The sequence below is a fragment of the Chamaea fasciata genome, unplaced genomic scaffold, assembly GCF_029207755.1.
Source record: "Chamaea fasciata isolate MVZ Bird 193981 ecotype frontalis unplaced genomic scaffold, bChaFas1.0.hap1 SCAF_4, whole genome shotgun sequence".
Taxonomy (NCBI): domain Eukaryota; kingdom Metazoa; phylum Chordata; class Aves; order Passeriformes; family Sylviidae; genus Chamaea; species Chamaea fasciata.
The window spans coordinates 77,565,497-77,580,379 of NW_027094089.1; positions in this window are offsets into that span (position 1 = coordinate 77,565,497).

A 14,883-nucleotide genomic window follows, 5' to 3' on the forward strand; every position below is an offset into this window, starting at 1 on the left:
ATGTGCCCATTATTAGCTGGGAAGGCTGAAAAGGAGTGAGAGATCAAGCAAGACTAGACTGATTCAGACTTTTCAGCAGCAACACTATGGATCTTTATTAAATCCGGAGTGCGTGATCTGGGCTGGCACCTGCTCTGCTGCCATGGGCAGGATGAGCATCCGTGTGCCAGAGGAAGACCTACGGAATCATCCCCAGCTGTGGAGTACATCCATGGGGGGAGACCTACAGCCACCCAATATTTGAGAGCTCTCTGCCCCCAGAAGGTTGTTCCTTGTCCCAGCCAAGCTGCTGTGTGCCGGCACAGCTCCGCCACATCTGTTATTCCTACAGGGACCCAACACCAGGACAACAACAACTGACTGGGAACAGCTCAGTGAGGCCAAAGCACCTCGTTGCTGGTTGTCAGTGCAGCTCTGCCCTGCACAGTGACATACAAACACAAGGCAATGCTCAAATCCATCTATTCCAGCAATTTATCCCTGAGGAAAAATGTATCACCCGAAAACCACCAGCGTTTGCTGCAGCTGTGGGGCCAGCTCTGGGAAGCACTTTATGACTCTGCCTAAATATTTGGGTTTCTGCTCTCTCCATGTTTCCATCAGCCTGCTAATCACCCTGTAAAAATAGGAATTCCTCCTTAAAGGAGATAATTAACTCACCCTGAGCAGCTGCAGGGAATCAAACATGGCAAAGACACCCAGTGCTCAGAGGCAGCTGCCCAATGTTCCTGCTTCCCACCCAAGTCTTTCCTCCATGTGAGGATGAAGAAAAGGTAAATGAGGATCTAAAGTAAGCAATGTCCATTTGCTGTTTCCTGATTTAATTTAACATAGGCCTGGCACAGTCCATCTTGTCCAAGGGATTTAGTTGAGCTCCTCACTTTGCATCTTCCCTGCTGGGAAGTGACTGGTTCCCGTATTTCAGGTAAAAATCTCCTGTGGCAGCATGGCACATGTGAGTTTATGGAATCATGGAATGGTTTGGATGTGGAATGACCTGAAACATTATTCATTTCCAACCACCTGCCATGGGCAGGAACACTTTCCAGTAACCCAGGTTGGTCCAAGCCTTGCCCAGCCAGGCCTTGGACACTTCCAGGGATGCAGGGACAGCCACAGCTTCTCTGTGCCAGAGTCTCCATCCTCATAGACAAGAATTTCTTCCCAATATCCAACTTAAATCTCACTTTCTTCATCCTAAAGCCATTCCCCCATGTCCTGTTCCTTCAGGACCTTGCCCCAAGTCCCTCCCAGCCCTCCTAGAGCCCCTTCAGGACCTGGAATGAAGGTTGTTCATACATTTATTTATTTAGGGGGAGATAAATCTGTGAGACCAAGATACACATTTGCATTAGAGAAGCCTCCAAGCTAAAATTGCAGGAACAGTTAAAGAGTTGCACAACCACATTGTATGGAAAGCAAGAGAACACATTTGCAGTGACTCTCAGGAGACAGAGTTTGGCAAAGCACTCAATGCTCTTGGTGAAATAAAACATGCCCTGCAATCTTTTTTACTGATGATATCAAGTGTAATATTCAATGGTCTTCAGAGGCTGAAAGCTGCTCTGCTGCTTTTGGATTAAAATGAATTGATTTGACTTTAAATTAACAGCAGATGACTTGTGGGAGTTTTTATTCTCATATGTTCAGCTATTTTTTTCTTCTTTAAAACGGTTAGACCTGAAGACAGCATTCCCTGGAGCTCCAGGTAGTCAACAAAACCCATCATAACTGTCATCCACCTTGGGTATCCCATGGCAGCACCACTCCAGCTCCCAAAATTTAAAAGTGCAAGCTTGAAAATAAGCAGAGGCTCAACTTCTGCCAAGGGCTGGGTGTGACTGAGCACGTGCTGGAATGTTTTGCTGACTCCAAGCCCAAGTCCTGCTCTGGCAGAGGACAGGTATTTATAGCACAGGTGAGTCCCACTCCCAGCTGATCCAGCAAAATTCTGGATTCCTAAAATCCTGGCAGACTCAGGGGCTGCCAAGACCAGCAGGAGCTCCTCAGGCTGGGATGAGGGAGACAAGGATGTGTCCTGCTTATCCACACCCTGCTGGAAGTCCCGAGGGTTGGAAGGGACCATCCAGACCATCTCATTCCAGCTCCCTGCAAGGGGCAGGGAATCTTCAACCAGACCAGATTTAAACCCCTGATCCATGGCTTGGATTTTCACTGGAGCAAGGTCAGAGAAAGTTTGCCCCCCACCATTCCATCACCTCCTGCCTCAGCCATTCCCAAATTACCCCACATGGCTGCAGACCTGCACCTGCCAGAACCCATCTCAGGCTGCTGTGAATCCCACCCCAGCAGCATCAGGCTCAGGGATGCTCCTGTGGTGCCATAGCTACACCTGGCTCCAGCCCTTCCTTAGCCAAATTCCTGCTTGACCATGTCCAAGGACTAAAATAACCCAGCAGAATTCCCTGGCAGGTCTGAAGGGATGGTTTTACACTCATTCCACTGCCTGTTGTGCAAGCTGGAACTTCTACACTTGCAGGGAGGAGCAGGTGGCATCTCCCACTGCCCCTGGCCCCAGAGAGCAGGAATTTACTGAGCATCCACATGACATTGTGGGCCCAATCCAACTTTCACAGAATCAGCGAGGTTGGAAAAGCCCTCCAGGATCACCAAGGCCAAGCTGTGCCAATCCCACCTTGTCACCAGCCCACAGCACTAAGTGCCACCTCCAGGCCTTCCTTGGACACCTCCAGGGATGGGGACTCTGCCACCTCCCTGGGCAGCTCCTTCCAAGGCCTCACCACCCTTTCCATTGGGAAATTCCTTCTGATGTCTGACCTGAATCTCTCTTTTTTCTCAGGCAACAACAATTTATGGAATTGAAGGCAGGTAGCACCTCTTGGCTACCCTGTGTGTCCTGCTCATCCACAGGATCCAGGCTGCTCCTGGCAGCTCTGAGACACCTGGATAGCCCCACCACTAAGCCAGAAAAGTCACCAAGGGCTATTTATTGTCACAAAGGCACATGTGGGCTGTGGATGGGTGACAACACTCATAGTTGAGGACAGCAGCACAGCCTGTTCTCTCCTGGCATTCAATGCCTGCCTGCAGGGTTTGTGCTCCCTGCCCTCGGCATGGCAGCTGGAAAAGCAGCCAGAGGCAAGGCAGGAAGAGCTCCTGCTCTCCATGGCAACACCCAACAAACTCTGGGAGCTGGGGAGGCGGCCAGAACTCCACAGGCTTGAAGGATCTGCAGGACGTGACCTGGGCTCCTGGGCGAGTTCCAAGGGTGCCCACAACTCCTCCTGCCTGTGCAGGGACACCTGGGCTGGACAGAGTCCCTCAGTGTGGGAGCAGAGTGGGGCTGGCACAGAACAACCGCCTCTGCTTCATCACCCATCAGTTAATTAGCACAGGATGAGCTGCCTCAGCAGCAGCAGCTCCAGCCTCGGCACTGCCGGGTGACGCAGGAACACCCGGCAGGGCCAGGACCCCATCATGGTACTGGGAATATCTGGAGTATTTGCTTCTGGCACGAGGCTGTTTGCAAATGCAAACATGCAAATGAACACAAATCTCCCAGGAATCTGAGAATCGTGGGACCACTAAGATTGGAAAGGCCCTCTCAGATCATCGAGTCCACCTGTTAATCTAAAACTGCCGCTTTGCTACTAAACCATGTCACAAAGTGCCACACCCACGCATTTTTTAAACTCTTCCAGGGATGGTGACTCCCTGGTCAACCTATTCTAATGCCTGGCCACCCTTTCCATGAAGAAATTTTCCCTAATATCCAAATTAAATCTCGCCCGATGCAACTTGAGGCTGTTCCCTCTCATCCTGTTCCTGTTCCCTGGGAGCAGAGCCCGACCTCCCCTGGCTGCGCCCTCGCGTCAAGGAGTTGTGCAGAGCCACAAGGTCCCCCTTGAGCCTCCTTTTCTCCAGGCTGAGCGCCTTTCCCAGCTCCCTCAGCTGCTCCTGGTGCTCCAACTCCTTCCCAGCTCTGCTCCCTTCCCTGGACACACTCCAGCCCCTCAATGTCTTTCTCATCATGAGGGGCCCTGACACTGCTGTGAGCCTGTAAAAATGTGTTAAATTACCTGCCTTCCACTAACATAAAAAGCCAGCAAAAAAAAGCTCCTAGAGAAGTCTAAGTTTACCTGAAAATCAAGCCAAACAGGTTTTTCTCCCTTTTTCTGTGTGCTGCTGTCATGAAACGATTTTGAACGTGGAGGTATCAAGTTCGCAGCAGTTTAAATGTTAAACGTGGCCTGGAAAAGCAGAGCTTTCTAAAAGCTTTCATTGAGCCTTGTTTTCCCCTGCACCGTCTCCCCTCTCGTGGCACTGCAGGCCTTCCACAAGTGCTCTATTCATGGGGACCCTGGCCACCAGAGCCCCTAAAATTCTTGGGCCAGCCCCAGTGGCTGGGCCTCATTAAAGGGTTTGTGTTTGGGGACGTGCTGTGGGTGCTTTCATCTCCCGGACTCCACTCGGGTTATTTTTACCCATCAGGTTGGAGGGCTGAGCCTTTGCCCGGCCACTTCTCCATGCCCTGGGTGTTTGTGGAGCTCAGCCCAGAGCCAGAGCACCCTCGGTGCTCAATACAGCTCCAGAACACTCCCAGATTAAGGAAATCTCACCCAAATAAACAAACCTAAAGGTGCATGGGCTGAGGGAAAGTCTGGGGACAAAGGGCAGCCTCCAGCTCATCTGTCTCTAGTTGTGCCATGGCGAGGTCTGGTGGGCAGAGATTTTGCTGTATTTGTGTTCCACGGCTCATTCTGCAGGGTTTTTGTCTCATTTGTACTGGTTTGTGTAGGATTCCCTTCTGGTTCTTCCCCAGGAATTTCTCCCTGGGAGAAAAGAGAGCAGAAACTTCCTTTCTCCCTTCCCAGTTTCCAACCTCCCTTCAGAAAATAGGGACACAGCATTGTCCTCTGGGCTTCTGCCAAGCTGAAGAGAGTTCTGCCTGGATCTGGGAATTACATCCCACTCCCTGAAAGACTCCTCTTCCCAGCTCTGCTCCCTGAAGATGCTTTTCACTGAATTCTGGCCCTGAACACCAGGCTTGCTGCCAGATTTTTTTTTTTTTTTTTTTTTTTTTTTTTTTTTTTTTTTTTTTCTGTGGATCTCTGGAACAAAGACATGCCACGTGCCAGGAGCACAGGTTGAGGTTTTCCAGGTGAGGAGCTGGGTCCAGCCAGGCTGCTCCCAATGCTTGCCTGGGGCTACAGGGATCCTGAACATGCTCCTTGTTTTTAATGTGTTCAAATATCTCCAGGAGTGACAGAAAAAGTCATTGAAATCAGCAGGGAGAGCTGGGACCCACATCTCAAACCTCTTTTTCTCTGCACCCTAAACGTCAGTGATAACAGCTCCCAAATTTCATTCAAAATGTCATTTTCTCAACTTGACCCAAGAATCTGCATTGATGTCATTTGATGAACCCTTTGACACCTGGCAAGTAAAAAAAAACCCTTTGAACTGGTGAAAATCTTTCTTTACAAAGACTTACCAAGGTTTTTAAGCTCTGTTTTTCATCCTGTGTACCCAAATAGAATGGCAGCTTGTGGAGAAAACTGTATGAAGAAAACAGAGAGAAAATGCACAGAAAATACATTTTTCTGGTGCAAAAATCCAGCAGACAAGTGAAACTGTGGCATTTCTGAGCTTTGGAGGGCTCTGTTTGCAGCCTAAATCGATTGCACTGTTCTCTCAGACACCGGGTAGGACACAAATTGAAAATGACACTGTATGAAGTTGTGGTCGTTGGTAGAAGGAACTTGTACGAGCCAACAAAATCAGTCTCAAACCCTCATTTGTGTCAAGGCAGCTCTGTAAAACAAAATTATTTTTTTGTAGAACCTTCCTTATCCTTTACCAAGGTGGCCCCATCTCACCTGAGTGCTTGCCCAGGCTGTGCAAACCTGATAATCGAGGCTCAAACCTGAATTTTTCAGGTAAGGTGTGTGGTGTAAGGTGTGTGGGGAACTGTTGGTTTGAATCCCAAACAGCACAAAGGGTTTCCAGTTGTCCTTATCCAGCGTGACTAATCCATGGATGTGGGTGCGGAAAAAGTGACACCATCCCCTGGCAGGGACAAGGGACACACGGCAAGCCAGGAGGCTTTGGGAGTTATCCCAAACTTTGGGAACACAAATGTCCATCTGCCAATGACAAGGTTCGAGCTCTGGTTGTGACAGCTCCAGGATGTGCTCCTCATGCAAAGCTTTCCCTGAGAACAGAACAAAGTGAATCCCAAGGAATATTCAGGTGTCTCACAAGAGAAAATACACATTTTCACAGTCAGGTTTCCCCTTGTTTTCTCTTATCCCACACAGAAGTCGCCAAGGAAATAAATTTCTCCAAGCAAATATTTCAGAAAAGTTAGTATAAAATATCCAGCAGTTCTTCCAGGATCCCCTGGAATTTTCCACAGCTTCTTAAGAAATTCAGCTTCACAGAAATTGAGATTTCTGCAACTCTTTTTCTGGGGGCAGAGTGTGTAGAACACTGCATGTACCTGTTCCTCCCACAGTAAGTTTGGTCCAAACAGTAATTTGGGATTCCCTGCTGGATCCTGCCCTGGGTGGAGGAAAGGCCTCATGGGATACCTGGCTACCCCCTGCACATGGGATGACAAACCCAGTGATGACGTCTGGATTGGGAAAAAGAAAACATCAGGAAATGTCAAAGAGCAGCAGCTGGTAAATCCATACGTAGGAAAACAAACAAAGCTGAGCTTTGATTGTCCAAGTTCACAGCGGAGTTCACTTTACCTTGGCAGAGCCACATCCACGACTTTCGGCTCGGAATTCCTTCGGCAGAGCTAAGCAAAACCATGTGTTCTCCTGGAACCAGGGGAAAGTTTAACTCCAGTGCTGGGCAAAGACAGGGCTGGAGAAAAGGAGGCTCAGGGGGGACCTTCTGACTTTGCACAGCGTCCTGACAGGAGGGGACAGCCGGGGGGATCGGGCTCTTCTCAGGGAACAGGGACAGGGTGAGAGGCAACAGCCTCAAGCCATGCCAGGGAAGGTGCAGGTTGGACAGCAGCTGGAATTTCTACATGGAAAGCATTGTGAAGCATTGGAAGGGGCTGCCCAGGTAGGTGTTGGAGTCCCCTTCCCTGGAGGGGCCCACAGAACACCTGGAGGTGGCACTCCATGCTCTGGGCTGTTGACAAGTAGGGGTCAGGATTCAGTGGCGTTGGAAGGCTTTTCCAACCTCAGTGATTCTGTGAATTCGTGAGGGGTTCAGGAGGATTTTGGAAAATGGTAGGAGGTGTGTTTTGGGAAAGTTAAAGGGACCAGAAAGAGGGGAAATAATGTTTACAGAGGAGGTGTAACAATGACTTGACAGAGAAGGGAGAGGCTCTGGCAACTCCTGCTGGTCAGAAAAATGTGGGATCAAAGCAGTGTTTAGGGAGGATCTGCTCCTTTACAAAGTGCTCCAAGGAACCACGCTCAGGGAAACTGATAGTGGTGAACTCTCTGACCAGGGAGCTGCCATGTATCTGTGCTATTTAAAGATGTGTCAGGGTTAGGATAAATATAGGATCTGCTCGGAATGGTACGAAAAGTCACCTTGCGTTCACATGGGAATATGAATCATGAGCTTCAGCAGAGTGCAGCCACAGCCAGAGCTCCCAAGGGAAAACCTCTCTGTGCCACTGTGGAAAACTTCCCTGCACAGGCTGGAGCTGGACCTGGATCTGGAGCTGGCCCAGCACCCAGGGACACTTCAAGCACTGGTCTCATTTCCCTGGACCTCTCTCATGGGACACAGCACTGGGATAAAGGCCATTCATGGTCCTTTTGCAGGAGATGGGGTGACAACCCCAAGGATCTGGACAAATTCCAGGCTGTTTTTTTCTGTCTCCCTGAATTTCTTTGTGCTTCCCTTTGGGCGTGCTGGTTTCTGCTTCCTGTCCTGGATCCCAGGGCAGCCAGAGCTGGATCCCTCCAGGAATGGAGTGAGAGCTGCTGGAAGGTGCTGCCTTGACTGGAAACTCATTTTATTCCAGCCCTGCAAGGAAAATCCGTCTGCAGCTCCTTGGGAGCTCCTGGGCTGGGATCTGCCTTCATTTCTGCCCTCACCACTGACAGAGGTCAGCACATCCAGGCAGCCTCCACATCCCATCCTGCTCCAAACCCTCCAACCCTGAGTCCAATTGGGGACGAACTATGGCCTCTTGGAGCCCACCAGGCCCTTCCCCGACCTTCCCAACCCTCCCCAGGACAGGCAGGCCCAGAATAGAGGAGTCTGGAATTTGGTCATATGGCTTTTTTTGGCTGCATGAGGTTAATCCAAGCCCTTTCCAACAGATTCAGAGTAGCTCCATCAGAGCCTCAGCAAACCCTTGGCCATGGCTGTGTCACTGTCCAGCTGAAAATGGGGACAATCCTCCCAGATTTCTTCTTGCTGAGCAGATCTGTGGCTGTGACAGGGCAGGGATGGGAAAGGGATGGATGGAAGGATCCTCAAGCCCAGAGGACACACTCCAGGGCAGCAGGTCCCATGGAAGTTGGGCTGCAGGTGCTGTTATGAACAAGAAAGGCATCCTATTATCTCTCATTCCACAGCCAATTTGGCTTGGGGGAGTCCAGCATGATTAATAATTTGTGAAATTGCATCGCCAGAAACAAGAGACCAGCAGCAAAGACTTCAATCAGACCCTGTAAAACTAGAGGGGTTGATTTGCTTCAGTCTATTCACTTCAGTCGATACAACCACTATCAAATGTTGAGTAAAATCCTGGCTTTACATAAATCCCTTCCCGGAGGAAAAACAAGACAGCAAAGGAGGGAAGACAGGAACCCAGGAGAAAATCCTGGATTGTCTCCGAGTCACAGGAGGTGCAGTTGTCCTTCCCTGGTCACTTAGTGGTGATAAAATGGGAAGCCCATGAATTATGAGTGAGGGTCTCACATTTCATGGAGAGCTGTTCCCTGGAGTGGGGATGTGTGGGAAATAAGAATAAGGATCCTTTTCACTTTTGTTCACTGGAAAGCACTCTGAGAAGGATTCAGCTGTGGGCTGTAGAGTTGGTTGACAGTTTCCTTGTGCATAAGGCCGTGATCAGTTGGGGTAATGCCTTTTTGGGGCTACCTAAAAGCAGAGGCCAGACAGAATTAAGGGAATAAAAAGCAATTATATTTGTTGAAAGGCTTTCAGGTACATTTCAGGCAGACAAAGTTCCCCCAGGGGATACACCCAAAATGGATGTTGGGTCATGGGTTTTCACACTTTTAAAAGTTTGGTCCATTTGCATATTGGGGGTTAATCTTCCAATTACAGCTTCAGGTAATTTAGTAATTTACCCCAAGTTTGCTCCCCCTCAACTCACTCTTATTTTGCTTCTCTTGGTGCCTGAGACAGTGAGGTGTCCTTGATTCCCAGGCCTGGAGAGGAACTGCTGTGTCTGACCAAAATGGGAGAACAGCAGCTAACACTCTGTGAGGGGTTTAGAGTTATTCACTAAACTGCAGGATTGCAAAATACATGAAAAACATAAAAACTAAACTCCTAAGGCATCATGGGAGATGCATGGACACCACATGAACCCAGAGCTGACTGGATAAAGGGACACATGACCAGCGACACCACAGTGGCAGGCGGACAACGAGTGCTCATTTTGGTTAAGTTTGATTAAGTTTAAAGTATAAAAAAGACTCGGTTTGTTACAATAAACAATCTTTGGAGCAACAAGGTCGTCTTTGTGTCTTTGCTTCCCATTGCTACAGGGGTGTGACGGGGCAGCCACGCCTTCCCCAGGCTTGGAAGGACATCAGGAGTCAACAGAGGAAAGGTAAAAGGAAAAAAAAATAGAGGCATTGCCCTGTTGGGGTTGTTTTCGTCTTTAAAACAAAGCTCTGGCAACAAAGGGAAAGGTTATATAAGGAATTCCATCCTTATCTAGCGAGCTCCTGGACAGGGAAGCCTTTCCCTCTCACATTAAAGCTCCTCTTCCCTCAGGAGTCAAAATGTTTTCAGCAAAGCAGCTTTTATTTGGTTTATCTCCTGGGTTTCTTTGCTTGGTGCTCTATTTCCAACCTGGTGGTCCTGAAGGAACGCCCATCTTCTGTCAGGAGATCCTGTGGGAGACCAGTCAGCCTGGGCAGGAATTTGGGATCATGAACTACAAGACTTGGGATGAATCTGAAGTTCAGGCTGGACTTCTAGTGGATGCCAAGTTTATTACAGGCTGGAGAAGGGAGGGTTGAGAGGAGGAAGGTCAGGTCCTGGTGTACCAGGCTCCCTGATGGGCATTTTTGGAGGCATTTTGGGGCCATTCCCAAGGAAATGCTTATCTGCATCTTCCAGGGATATGGAGCAAACCCAGAGCAGACAGCCTTGACTGCTTTGCCAAAAGCTTAGTTGCAGCTAGTGAGGCTGAGGGGAGGCCAGAGACAGCTGGAGAGCAGGAGGGAAACAGTGGTGGCATAACACCAATAAAACTGCTTAGATTTGTGTAACACTGGAAGTTTGTGCTCCAGCAAAGCTCAGGCTGGGCAAGATTACCTCTGCTAATGAGCTTTGCTAATGCAAGTCCTACAAGTGAGGCACAATTTGGGCATTTGACCCAGGCTGGGCACAATCACAGAGCTCCCTGTGAGCCCTCGGCTCCAAACCACCTCATTTCAGGGTTAAGAGACAGAATCCCAGACTGGTTTGGGTGGGAAAGACCTTAAAGCTCAACCAGTGTCACTCCTTGCCATCAGCAGGGATGTCTTCTATTTTCCTGAGTTGCTCCAACCTGGCCTTGAACACTTCCAGGGATGGGATAGCCACAGGTTCTTCAAGCAGTCTGTGCCAGGGCCTCCCCATCTCCCTCCTTTGCAAGGAATCTTCAATCTGTGACTCAAACCCTGTCACTTAAAGACATTATTAGCACACCAGCAATGCTGTGCTCCCTAAGGATTGAGAATTCCCCAGGCCTGTGCTGAAGGGTTTCTCTCCATGACATACACACCATGGTTTTGTCCAGTTTTCCATTATTCAGCCCTTGTGGCTTTTTACCACTTCCCTTGGGAGCCTCCAGCGAAGCCCAGTCTCTGTATTGTTCCAAACATTTCCTGATATTCAGCTGCTTCTTCCTTCTATTCATGCCCAGCAGAATTGTGCTCCTGCCTGGCTGTGCCCTCGATTGTTTGGGGTGCTCCCAGCCTTTTTAAACTGGGAGCTTTTGCTGTCAGAACACAGAATAAATTCCCTGATTTCTCATGTCCTTGGGGTTTGTTAAAACTTAACCTCCCTCCGTGCTCCTGCCTAGGAACAGTAGCCATCCCAGGGCATGTCCTCTGTTGGTGTCTTCTCCCCTTGTTTCTGCCCGGCTGGTGGCTCTTCCCACCAGCTTGGCTCTCCACCCTTCCCAATTTTGTTTGGTGAAACACATTTACTTCCAGGAAACACCAGGACTTGCTGATGTCACCCTCCAGTTACAGCTATCCCACAGCCTCAGCCCAAGGAAACTGTGAGGGAAGAAATGTGGATATGGGATCTCCAGCTGGGAGGTTGGATTGAGAGAGACCCTAAGGATCATCCAGTTCCAACTCCTCTGCCAGGGGCAAGATCACCTTCCAATCCACTACCCCTGCCCAAAAACCAGGCTCCACCATGTCTGGAACAGGAACAGTCACCAGGATTCAGGGAAAAAAAAAAAAACAAACAAAACAATAAACCAACTCTGCTTCTCCTGATTTTCATCAAAACCCTGCTCAGCAGGATGGGAAGAGGAGGGGAAAAGTTTCAACGTCCCTTTGGGCACCGTGAGGCAGGGGAGATGTCACAGCTTGGGAATCAGGCTCTGCCCAGCTGGAGCAGGCAGGCTCTGCTGAAAAACACCTGCTCCCTTTTCCAGGGATAAGATTTCAGAGTAGCTGGATCCTCCTGTCAAAACAACAGTGTCCATTCCCACTGGGATCTGTCCCAGCAGAACTGGAGATCTGTCCCTTTGAACTGGGGAAAAGGAGTCAACAAACCCAGATCCCACAGAAAATACAGACATGGTGAGTTTCTGAACTCATTCTGGAGCAGAGAATAACCAGGAATTTCTTTCCTGGATGCAAATTCTGCAGGGAGACACAACTGGCTTGATGTGGTCATGCTTGGAAATTGTTCCATGTTCTGGAAAAGATGAGGAATGAGTGGGAGGTCTGCAGAATTAATCCCTTCTCCATCAACAAAAGGAATTAAAGGCTCTGAAACTACTTAAACAACCTTGGAACAGCCAGATTAAATTCCTGAAGGACATGGAAAGCAAAGGAGCAAGGAGCGCTGGAGACTGGGAGAGGACTCTGTCCAGAGAGATGACTTTCCTAGCTTATTTGGGATAAAATAAAAACAAAGGTTGAGGACAAAATATGAGGTTTGGAGGGATATTCAAGTCCAGGCCTTGGTGCTACCAGAGGTTTGGATTTGCCTGACCCAGCAAACAGCCCAAAATTTTATTTTACCTTTTCCCCAATTTCAGCAGCTCATGATCCTGCCTTTGCTTAAGTGCACTAAATACAGAAAGGCCTAAACATTTGGAGAAGAAATATCCTGGCATCTATTGGCAAAAAGTTCTCTCGGATAGGAAAGTAATGGAACGTTAAGTGCTGATAAATAAACAAACCAAGACTTTTAAATGAAGCCTTTTTAAAATTGCAAGGGGACGGCTTCAAATGAGCACTTGCCTTTTGTTTTTCTTATTTGCTGTCTCTCTACAGCACTTAAAATTACTTAAAAATTCTTCTAAATGCTTATTAAAAAAAACCCCCAAAACTGGAAGGATGATGCTTTGCACTTCCATTTGATTCCAAAGGGATTTTTGGTTGCTGTGTTATAAAACTTTTCACAAAAGGTTTCAAATGGAAGCCCTGACAAACCATGGAACATTAGGAATTCTGCAGCATTAATGAGCTCTTGAAAGATTAGAGAATCATGGAATCATGGAGTAGTTTGGGCTGAAGGAAACTTGAAGCTCACCCAGTTCCACCCCCAGCCATGGGCAGGGACACCTTCCACTATCCCAGCTTGCTCCAAGCCCCGTCCAGCCTGGTTCTGCTCAGGAATTTTCCTTTAAAATCTTTTCCAGTACCAACCATGGTTTCTGTAAAGTGATGCTTTCTCTCTCTCTCTCTCTCTCTCTTTTTTTTTTTTTTTTTTTTTTTTTTTTTTTTTTTTTTTTTTTTCTTTAGTTTTCCTGGGAAAAGCCTCAACGAAGCACACCATTCAAACACAATTAATCTTGGTTTAATCACCCCAATAATGATCCTTTGGGGTCACTCAGACACTAAACATTATTCCACAGGAACTGGTCGTTCTAAAGGTGATGTTTTAAAAGTGTGAGACCTCTAGAAGCTGTGCCACAGGATGAGACAACGAGACAGGACATCATGAATGCACTGCAGATAGGCAAAAATTCCAAATACTACAATTTGAGGCATGAAATAGATGTTTTAGGCTCATGAGAGGTACTCTCTTCCCCAGCCAGGGTTCCTAAACCACTCAGATGCCACAAAGCCACCCCTGGATGCTCCATTTGTGCCACAGCAGCCTGTTCATGGATTCTATGGATAGAAGGCTCCATGGAAGCCTCAGGGTGAACAAAAGCCATGAAATATTAAAGGTCCAAATGACAAATGTGTTCTGCTGGTGCAGGAAAGGACAGGAAGGAAAGGAGCAATAAAGGAACAAAGTTAATCCCTTGATCATTTATATTCCAGTGGCCTTCAAATGCCAGCTGGATTTGGGTTCTGCTCTTTGGCGCCTTGAAGGGCTCCTAAGTGCCCTGAAGTAGGAAAATTGGCACAAGAAAGCCTCAATTGACTGAAAATACTCAGCAGGTTTGACAGCAGAATAATTAAGCGTTAATCACCGGGAAATGCAATATGCTCAGTTTTCGGGCAAAATTATCCCACAAATTCAGGTGTTCCTGAAATCAATGGGAATTGTACATCCCAGTCCCAAAGCCACTCCAGCACGGACACAACCAGAGACAGACCAGAAGTGTCATTTTCATGGGGTTTCTGTACACGGGCAGCAAATTCTGCAAAGAGGGGGTAAATCTTCTTCCTCAAAACCTTGTGGCTTCTCAGCAGCCACACTTTCCAATAAGATAACAGCCCAGTTTCCCTTGTTTTCCAAAATAACTCCAGATTATTGATGTCCTGCCAATGTTTTAACTAGGAGAGTTCACTAAATCCCACCCTGTCCCAAGTCTAGGACGAACACCATGGGATCAGGGTGGGGACAAATGCGTTGTGCAGAGATGAAGAGCCCAGGAGTCTGTTCCTTGTTTTTCCATTTTAAAGCAAACACTTTTCTGTAACTGGAACCAAGAAGAGAGGCAGCCTCCTCCTTTCTTCATGTTTGGCAAATAAACCTCTCTTAAGGGCACTGTGTTGGAAATGTTTGTACTTTATTTATTTTAAAAAAAATACACATAGTGGGTTGATAGCACAACATTTGGTCTATTAAGGAGGAGAAGGATAAAGGCATCCACATGTTTCTTTGAGTGCCTTGGAGGGCAGCAGGAACATATTGCTCTGGGGATGTTTTCTTTCTCATCAATATAAAAAATTCTATGTTCCATAGGGAAAAAGTTGGAATTTTAGGGTTTTTTTGGTGTGATCTCTACAGGTTAAAGGACAGCAGTTTTGGCTGTGGCAGAAAAAATGCTCCTTATAAAAGAAAAAAATCCTAAATCAAGTGGTGACCAAATAACCTGCTCACTTCAACTTCTGGATTTAATAGCAACCACGGACGGATACAAAGCTGGAATCACTACGTTGGTTTAGAAGGATGAACTCCATAAAGGGCATAAATCCCATTCCCAATCCCCTGTAACATTTTAAGGAATTGTTCTCCCAGCCCTTGAAGTTCCCAACAGCTGAAGACTTTTGTCAGGAGAGTTTAATTAAACCAATAACTCCGGAG